We start from the raw sequence: 11046 nt of genomic DNA on the forward strand, positions 1-11046 counted from the left end.
GAAAAATATTCCGTTTAACAAGCATAAAATACATCTGTTTCTTTGTGAAAGTTGGTACATAAGTGACTAGTAGCCCCTGAGAACCAAATTAATCATTACAGTTTGAGTAAAAAAAACCGTGTATTTTCTGTCCATAATAGCAGCGCTCACGCGAACTGTCTGTTAGAAGGCGGTGAGTCGCGCGCTGTGTATAAAATACGAGGTGTTCAAAAAGCCTCCCCGCAGTGCCGTATGATTGTTAGCCGCGTTTGCCGTGTGGCGCAGTTAATATACCGAAATGAAACTCGGTGAAATGCAAGTTATTAAGTTATTGAATATTCATTTTTATTGAGATAAACAGAACAGCGGAATGTTGGGAGAGTCCTCTTGAAGGGAAACAGCCCAGGCAGGCGACCAATCATACGACACGCGCGGCTAACAATCATACGCCACTGCGAAGAGACTTTTTGAACATCCCATATTATTTCGTGCTTACTTAGGAATAGCCGATGTCCGTACGTATGTTATCGCGGTATTGGTTTATTTAAGAGTCTCATGCTAGCCCAAAATATTTAACAGAGTAAATAATATTGCAGTATTCAGTATTTATTTTTTTTTGATTAATCACTGCATATATAAAATTTAACAAAACTCCCAATCCCTAGTACCGCGGTAACTACCAAAACAATTCAAATTACTAGTAATGCATGAAAGTACGAATGTAGCTGAAACATACGCCAGTGACTGCGAATAAGTATTTATTAATTTCATTTCTATACGGTGAAGAATGCGTGTAATATTTTCAACAAGCTGGATCCGCTGGCTGGCCCTAGGAGAGTGAGGACCGCAGGGGTACAGATGCAACTGAGTTTTAGAACTATTCCTCGCAGAAAGGCAGAGACCCAGCCAAGTACACACTGAAAGGACAGACGGTGTCACATGTCGTGACAACAGTTTCACAGAGGGAGGAGGCGGCATTCGACAGATTATGAAGGTCCATTGTAAGAGGCAACGTAAGGAATTCTTTCTAAATAAGGTAGAGCTCTGCAGGATGATGGAAAAACACAAATCACTCGGAGCAAGAAGTATCTGTTGGGACCAAAGGAAGGCTAGCAGTAACAGATGTTTGAGTTTTATAAGGCAATCCTGGATTGGTTCACCAAAGACGACACATGAGTGCATACATGCAGCCACCATCATTGGCCAAAACTTGAAACCACCCGCCCAGTGGAGAGAATATTTGCTTTCTGTTCCCTCTAAGAGAGAGAAATGAGTACTACTGGTTAAAGACATCAGATTCATTAGGAGATGGGAGATTGTTACTGTTATAAATTTTTCATTTGCTGAAACTCAAAAGTCCTACAATGAATGGGTAATGAGTATCCGTTGCTGGCAGAACAAGCAAGATTTTGAGAAGGAGAGCAGATAGGTGTTTTATTTGGATCGTCACAGGGAGAGATGGCTTTGCCTTAGAACTGCAGAGAGAGAGAGGCCTTCGTCATAGAGCTGATCACAGATGCTGCCGTCACTGCAGCCATCTTCTGCAACTGAGTTTTTGGACGAAGGTAAGCATGAGGACATTTATGTACTTTGTGACGAGAGGACAGCCAAGTCATGGGTTTCATGTTAGTTTTTTGCTTTTCTGAATTAAGTCAAGTAGTCAGATAGCTGAAGTCAAAATGTGCTTCGCCAATGGAACTGATATGCTTGTTCGCACGTTTCTGGGTCTTTTATTTAATCTGTTCACTACATCAGCAATAGTTGTGAGTTTACGTGCATATAGCCAATTGTATAATCTCATTTCGTTTTGCATTCACCTATGCCAAGATATTATCAATTATTTTTAGTGATTCATTTAAACTATTGTGCATTTCGTAATTATTTGTATTGCCTATTCAGTGATTGAAATCAAGTTAATGCATCTTAGTAATAAACGAGATTTTATCGTGACCTTAACTTTCATTCCATATTTTTCACTTTCTGGTTATGTCTATCTGAGCTATGGAACCATATTTCAAGTTCAGTTGCGCCACACCTGTTTAAATTTAGATGTTCATTAGTTTCTGTTGTGTGACTTTTTCATAATACACTCCTGGAAATGGAAGAAAGAACACATTGACACAGGTGTGTCAGACCCACCATACTTGCTCCAGACACTGCGAGAGGGCTGTACAAGCAATGTTCACACGCACGGCACAGCGGACACACCAGGAACCGCGGTGTTGGCCGTCGAATGGCGCTAGCTGCGCAGCATTTGTGCACCGCCGCCGTCAGTGTCAGCCAGTTTGCTGTGGCATACGGAGCTCCATCGCAGTCTTTAACACTGGTAGCATGCCGCGACAGCGTGGACGTGAACCATATGTGCAGTTGACGGACTTTGAGCGAGGGCGTATAGTGGGCATGCGGGAGGCCGGGTGGATGTACCGCCGAATTGCTCAACACGTGGGGCGTGAGGTCTCCACAGTACATCGATGTTGTCGCCAGTGGTCGGCGGAAGGTGCATGTGCCCGTCGACCTGGGACCGGACCGCAGCGTCGCACGGATGCACGCCAAGACCGTAGGATCCTACGCAGTGCCGTAGGGGACCGCACTGCCACTTCCCAGCAAATTAGGGACACTGTTGCTCCTAGGGTATCGGCGAGGACCATTCGCAACCGTCTCCATGAAGCTGGGCTACGGTCCCGCACACCGTTAGGCCGTCTTCCGCTCACGCCCCAACATCGTGCAGCCCGCCTCCAGTGGTGTCGCGACAGGCGTGAATGGAGGGACGAATGGAGACGTGTCGTCTTCAGCGATGAGAGTCGCTTCTGCCTTGGTGCCAATGATGGTCGTATGCGTGTTTGGCGCCGTGCAGGTGAGCGCCACAATCAGGACTGCATACGACCGAGGCACACAGGGCCAACACCCGGCATCATGGTGTGGGGAGCGATCTCCTACACTGGCCGTACATCTCTGGTGATCGTCGAGGGGACACTGAATAGTGCGTGGTACATCCAAACCGTCATCGAACCCATCGTTCTACCATTCCTAGACCGGCAAGGGAACTTGTTGTTCCAACAGGACAATGCACATCCGCATGTATCCCATGCCACCCAACGTGCTCTAGAAGGTGTAAGTCAACTACCCTGGCCAGCAAGATCTCCGGATCTGTCCCCCATTGAGCATGTTTGGGACTGGATGAAGCGTCGTCTCACGTGGTCTGCACGTCGAGCACGAACGCTGGTCCAACTGAGGCGCCAGGTGGAAATGGCATGGCAAGCCGTTCCACAGGACTACATCCAGCATCTCTACGATCGTCTCCATGGGAGAATAGCAGCCTGCATTGCTGCGAAAGGTGGATATATACTGTACTAGTGCCGACATTGTGCATGCTCTGTTGCCTGTGTCTGTGTGCCTGTGGTTCTGTCAGTGTGATCATGTGATGTATCTGACCCCAGGAATGTGTCAATAAAGTTTCCCCTTCCTGCGACAATGAATTCACGGTGTTCTTATTTCAATTTCCAGGAGTGTATTTCACATCATCTTATGCGGAGCAGTCCGTTCACTGTATAATACATGCCACATAGTTCAAATCTTGTTAGTATCTTAGAGAAATCTTAATACTGAACGATAATCTCTCAGATGTCGATGCGACTATTCGCAACTACTGTTGTCACTGTGTCTTTAGTTACTAGCGGCATCTCTGTCTTCCTCTGTGAGAACTTATTCCTTTGACATCTGTCGCATCTCCTACTCTACTCGTCTGCATCTCTTTTCATGCCTCTCTAACGCTTATAGTTCTTTATTCGGTCTGGAGTTCTGTGAATCCTTTGATGTCTGTCCAAGTGTTACCAAGCATTTCCTTCATTATTTCGGCCCTTTTTCACTGCGCTAATTTCTTTATTTGTCTTCCTCTTGTTCTTCGTGTTCCCTAACCACTCTTATGTGTCCTGTACGTTCACTTATATCCTCCACAGCATCAGAGTGCATTTGACTTAATGCCTCTGCATTTGCAGTGAGATTCTGGATTTATACATAATGTCGTAAGAACACTCATGTTCCAACATCCAATTTATTAAGCTTGCCAACAGCTCTGTGATACAGAAATTACATGACCTGAACTACTTTGCACATCCGACCCTCTTCCTCTGATATGGAACTTGCGCTTCGGTGACACTTGCCCTGTTAGTAGTAGCTACAGATCCGTGGTTCCCAGAGTATCCAACATGCCTTGCGCCACACACTTCCCTGTCAATTACTGCTACTTTTGTGAGTCTCTCTTCTCCTAAAAGGCTTATGAATTCTCCGGTACTTATTAACAACTGTAGACATGCCACGCACCTTCGTTGCAGTGCCCTGTTCGCTTACATTTAAAACACGTTACGTATGTTGCTTTTGCTCACGGTCCACCGTTATCTAGGAGAGTACACTGAAGGTGTTTCCACACACTCAGTCCATTGGTCTTCATACAGATCGCTTTAACTGTGCTGGGATCACCATCAGTCACTTCCAGTAATCGCACTTTACATTCCGTGATTGTGTGACCTTTATTATCACACAGATAACAAAAATTCTGGTAACTCATCGCTTCTTCCTTCTTCGTGGTGTCACTACCCGCCGCATCTCAGGGCACCTTGAAACGTCCCCTTAGAAAAATTGTACATGACTGTGCTTAAACTGACACACAATATTTTTTAGCGCAACGCAACCTGACTTTTAATAATCCCTGCAAAAGAATGGCCCTGACTAACATTAACCTATACCTTTCACAAATCACTTACCTCACCAAAAATCTTCGTTACTCGAACTACTGCAATACAGCGAGCGCCACTACTGCCAACTAAATAAAAGATTCAAACTCCTGAAGGCACTAACTACTGATAGGCATAGTTAGCAAATGAAAGATTTTGATAGATAACAAACAATGTATTTACCTTAATAGTCATAATATATATAGCAGTTCATGACATGCAGACTTACAAATTTCAAAACTCCGCCATCTCTCTCCCAACGTCCACCACTGCTGGCGGCTCACCTCCAACTGCGCAACGCTACGCGCTGTTAGCATCCAGCTGCCGCTACTCAACACTACAATGGCAGACAACAATGCAAAGCAGCCACAGACTGCACACGGCACAGCCAGTGATTTTCAGAGCGCTACATGGCGTTACCAATAAAAAAACGTAAACAGCCTTCTTACAACCTCTTTGGCTTCCTGCAGTCTTTGCCCACAATTGTAACATCTTTCCACTAGGTTACTTTGGATTTCAAATTCGTTACGTGCCGTTCCCTGGAACTTACTCTTTTCTTTCATCGATAGTAGAAAGCTTCCCCTTACAGTGTTACAGTGCTACTTCTAGTGCGTCACTTTGGCTTCGTAGAGCTGCCTGAACTCCGTCGCCTTCTGAATGAAGAAAGCCCTTCCAAGTGCGCTTATCAGTTCTAATACGCCTTGTAGTTGTGCCGTCACTGTCACTTTGGTGACCAGCTGTCTGAATGATCTGGATAAATCATCTATTCTGTTTTCCCACGTCCTTGCCGCAGTGGTAACACCGGCTCCCGTCAGATCACTCACGTTAAGTGCTGTCGGGCTCGGCTAGCACTTAGATGGGGGACCATCCGGTCTGCCAAACGCTGCGGGGTGCACTCAGCCTTTGTGAGGCAAACTGAGGAGCTACTTGATTGAGAAGTAGCGGCTCCCGTCTCGTAAACTAACATACGGGCGGGAGAGCGCTGTTCTGACCACATGCCTCTCCATATTCGCATCCAGTGACACCTGTGTTGAGGGTGACACGGCGGCCGGTCGGTAGCATTGGGCCTTCATGGCCTGTTCGGGCGGAGTTTAGTTTAGTTTGTCTATTCTGTTTACCCATGACGCAGTTGCCTTCCCCGTGTGTTGTCTGAGTTGAAATATCATACAGGTGTAAAAAATTAAGGGTGTGCTTATCTGTATAGTTTTCATCCAGTATTACTTTCGCTTGACCCAAGTTATTGGCTCCATCCCGGACAGTTAATTTCGCCCTGTCTTCTCCCGTAATTTTGGGCTTACTGTAGCGAAACAGCAACAGTTTATCACCCGTCTAGACGACTTGAAACGCTACATTCACATTCTGAATAAACTGCCGAAGTTCGAATTATCCCAACTAAATGACATTTACTAGTACAACAGCGTTCTTCGTACTGCTGCCTCTAACTCCTAAACTGCTAGCTGATGTCATCTTACATTAATGCAGGGTTATCTATAGAGTTTTAAAAATACTTCTGGTGTCACTTGATTGAACTGTTTGTGCTGGTGATTCTGTAGTGCAGCTGTCTTCCTTTGTAGCTCCTCAGCTGGGCTCTCCTGCAGCATGTATGGCATGGGCAAGTTTACGAAGTGACGCTGATGATGTGGGCAGGGATCTACTATGTCACCCTTTAATGCAGTTAGTGGGAGAAAGTCTCCTAGGATGCTTAACAAAGGTGATTTTGGAACAGAGGCATTGTTGGCTTTGCAGGAAGTGAATAGGGGTGCAAACAAGTAAGGATTCAATTTAAGAACAATTTATTTTCCAATAGTTCAGCATTATTCTTTGGAAATCGATGAATACTCCTTTCTACTCTAGACGTTAGTCCTTTCCAGCAACTCCCAATTCCTGTGTTTTACCTTTTGCGACCCGAATTGAGCGCTCAGCTTGCAATTCGTTCAGACAGTACATAATCAAGTACTTTAACTACAACTCTTACATTAATAAACTTTTGACAGCTGTGACGAAATTTATTGGTATGACACGTTTCGGCTACATGATGACATCGTCAGCTTTACTGCAACTGATGACAGCAGCTTGCTTCTGAAGCATGTTGTGCTAATAAATATTAATAAAAAAAGACTGAAGAAGTGAAAAGTATTCTGTAGGTTCAGTATTAAATAAAGCTCACTTGAGAAGCACGTTACCATTAATGTTTATCCTTCTTCAATCCCCGTGGCATCGAAGCACACATACTGGATGTTTCATATAGTTAGACATTGTGCGGGAGCCAATACCGTAATAACCTTGATCCGACAGCAGCATATGCTACGGCACATCGCTTGGACAATGTCGCAGCACGGGCATCAGTTCAGGCGAATCAAGACAGGCTTTAGAGAAGTCCCAGAAAATAGTAGCACCATTTAGCATCTCATATTGTTCCCATAATCAAAACCACCCCATAACAGTTTCAATGGTAGTGTGTGCTCTTGCATTGTCCTGTTTGAAATGACTGTAGGTCTTTTCCTCAGCTGTTTTTTTTTTAAAAAAAAAGGGGTAGCAACAAAAAAGGTGAAGCACCCAAAAATCGCGGTCTGATGTCAATTTAACATCATACACTTACACACCATCGACGGTCATGCAAATGATCAGAATTGCAATTCTCTTTGAGAGAACGGCCACCAGAGCACATTAGAGTTGTTCACGTTTAGTTTTGTTACCAAGGTTAGTAGCGTGAGCAGCATAAGATGTTGAGTGATCACTGTGGAGGACAGGGAGATGGTGCTTACTCGTTTGAGACAGCGTTATCAGCATCTGATGGAGTTTGAGACAGTCCCTCACGATGGGTTTCAATTTGGCAGGTTGGTCGAATCGTACAATATCCAGATTAGTGGTGCATTCTGATGTGGCAGTGGCTCATTTCTGGGCTTTATTGAAATGAGACGGCCATTACACTCGTCATCAAGGTACCAGCGGACCACATCTGACCACAAGGCAGGATCGCTTATTGTGCACCAGTCATATTGTAACTCCATCACATCTGTGACTGCCACCCGAGATCAAGTAACGAGCTCTCTACAATATTCTGTGTCACCTGCAGCATTGGTCGGAGACTGCCAACAGCCAGACTAGGAAATTATCGTCCCACTCATAGACAGCGTAAACATCACAACACCAACTCCTGCTTTTGGAGTGTTGCCGTGACCGGCAAGCACGGACTGCTGTTGAGTGGTGTCACGTTGTGTTCAGCGATGAATCGCGGCTCTGCACTACTCCGGATAACCATTGTCGGTAAAAGCGGCGGCGATCTGAGGAGAGATCCCATCCTTTCAATGTTTTCTAAAGGTACAACGGCGTTCTCCTGGCGTTATGGTTTTGGAATGGCTTCAGTCATGGCTGTTAGGGGATCTCCGACAGCACAATGTTATGTCACGGGCATCCTGTGCCCTCACGTGTTACCTCCAATGCGACACGTCGTGGAGACATTTTTCAAAAGAACAATGCTCGTCCACACGTCGCATATGTCTCCATGAGCTGTTTGTGTGGTCATAGAGATCCTTAGATTTCTCCCCGATATGGACGCTGTCTCTGTCCTAGTGCCAATATCAATGATATTACACTCCTGGAAATGGAAAAAAGAACACATTGACACCGGTGTGTCAGACCTACCATACTTGCTCCGGACACTGCGAGAGGGCTGTACAAGCAATGATCACACGCATGGCACAGCGGACACACCAGGAACCGCGGTGTTGGCCGTCGAATGGCGCTAGCTGCGCAGCATTTGTGCACCGCCGCCGTCAGTGTCAGGCAGTTTGCCGTGGCATACGGAGCTCCATCGTAGTCTTTAACACTGGTAGCATGCCGCGACAGCGTGGACGTGAACCGTATGTGCAGTTGACGGACTTTGAGCGAGGGCGTATAGTGGGCATGCGGGAGGCTGTGTGGATGTACCGCCGAATCGCTCAACACGTGGGGCGTGAGGTCTCCACAGTACATCGATGTTGTCGCCAGTGGTCGGCGGAAGGTGCACGTGCCCGTCGACCTGGGACCGGACCGCAGCGACACACGGATGCACGCCAAGACCGTAAGATCCTACGCAGTGCCGTAGGGGACCGCACCGCCACTTCCCAGCAAATTAGGGACACTGTTGCTCCTGGGGTATCGGCGAGGACCATTCGCAACCGTCTCCATGAAGCTGGGCTACGGTCCCAACATCGTGCAGCCCGCCTCCAGTGGTGTCGCGACAGGCGTGAATGGGGGGACGAATGGAGACGTGTCGTCTTCAGCGATGAGAGTCGCTTCTGCCTTGGTGCCAATGATGGTCGTATGCGTGTTTGGCGCCGTGCAGGTGAGCGCCACAATCAGGACTGCATACGACCGAGGCACACAGGGCCAACACCCGGCATCATGGTGTGGGGAGCGATCTCCTACACTGGCCGTACACCTCTGGTGATGGTCGAGGGGACACTGAATAGTGCACGGTACATCCAAACCGTCATCGAACCCATCGTTCTACCATTCCTAGTCCGGCAAGGGAACTCGCTGTTCCAACAGGACAATGCACGTCCGCATGTATCCCGTGCCACCCAACATGCTCTAGAAGGTGTAAGTCAACTACCCTGGCCAGCAAGATGTCCGGATCTGTCCCCCATTGAGCATGTTTGGGACTGGATGAAGCGTCGTCTCACGCGGTCTGCACGTCGAGCACGAACGCTGGTCCAACTGAGGCGCCAGGTGGAAATGGCATGGCAAGCCGTTCCACAGGACTACATCCAGCATCTCTACGATCGTCTCCATGGGAGAATAGCAGCCTGCATTGCTGCGAAAGGTGGATATACACTGTACTAGTGCCGACATTGTGCATGCTCTGTTGCCTGTGGTTCTGTCAATGTGATCATGTGATGTATCTGACCCCAGGAATGTGTCAATAAAGTTTCCCCTTCCTGGGACAATGAATTCACGGTGTTCTTATTTCAAATTCCAGGAGTGTAGTTGTAACAGTTGTCAGCCAGCTTGACTTACGAGAGGGTACAACGGCTTTGCCATACTCTTCCCAACGGAAACAGTGCGTGCATCCAAAGCAGAGGGCGTGCAACATCATGTTGATAATTAGGCTCATACTGCCAAGTTGTTTATAACTTCGACTCGCTCTCGTAATCACTGAAAGAACATCACAATACCATCGCACCCTGTGAAATTTCATTTCGTTTCATCCGTCTCTTCTGCGTGCTTCACTTGCGTACGGGAATGCTGCTGCGTAAAGTCCTCGATGAACGCTGTTATTTCGACAGCTGAACACCACGCCATTATCAAGGCACGAATGGAACGAGATATCGCTGTGCTTGACGTGTTAAACCATCTGAGGGTGGGCTATATCACCCAGAAACAAAAGACTGCTTAGCAGAAAGACAACAACCTTTCCATAAGCGATTGTTGCCGTTACGCAAAGATAATCACCGTGCTGGTAGGCGCGCAGTGAAAATTAAGTGCGCCGGTGACATGAATTCCATAATAACTACTTCGCGAAGCACTACGTTCTTTTATATAAATAAAGATTGCTACCTTACTATGAATACGGGATATATATTATAAACATGTTTGATACTAGGGCAGTGTTTTCTTAAAAGAAACGATTAAATATTGACGCGCGTCAAAGCAAACTGTCAGTCGAAGAGTCATTGTAGGCCTAAATTACAACTGCTGTTAAATACATTTAATGACAGTCCAGGCGTAGAATGTTGCCATTTCTAAAACAGTGTTTGTCAAACGCAGTGTTTCGAGAAAAAGAAAGCGAACGGTAGGAGAAAATGAAGATTGCTGACGGGGTCACAGAAATGGACCACAAGATATGGCTGAGAAAGGATACGAACCATTCCAGCATATAACGAAGTCAATGTGCGGTGGAGTGTGCCCTGTTTCGAAATTTCCTCATAGATTAAAACACACACAACACACAACACACACACACACACACACACACACACACACACACACACACACACACACTCGGCATGCCACAGAGAGTGGATGGAAGTGAAGATACGCAGGAGGAGAGGAATGAGTGGAAGTAACAATAAGAAACATTTAAAGAAGATAAATGGCAATTCTAAAATAACATATTATAAGAGAACACACCAAGGAGTACGTATTAAGTGAGTGCTCGGACACTATAACGTAAAACAATCTAAAACACAACTTTAAACATTTCCAGTCTGCGTACATAGGTGCATGGGTTTAGTCAAGACTGCAATACGACTACCAACGGTAAAATATATGAAAGTGACAATAACTTCAAAGGAGACACACAGGGCGCGACTGAATCAACTGAGACATGCTGTTGGCGGTGGGCAATGTTACA

The sequence above is a fragment of the Schistocerca gregaria genome, chromosome 1 (assembly GCF_023897955.1).
Source record: "Schistocerca gregaria isolate iqSchGreg1 chromosome 1, iqSchGreg1.2, whole genome shotgun sequence".
In the NCBI taxonomy this organism is placed as follows: Eukaryota; Metazoa; Arthropoda; class Insecta; order Orthoptera; family Acrididae; genus Schistocerca; species Schistocerca gregaria.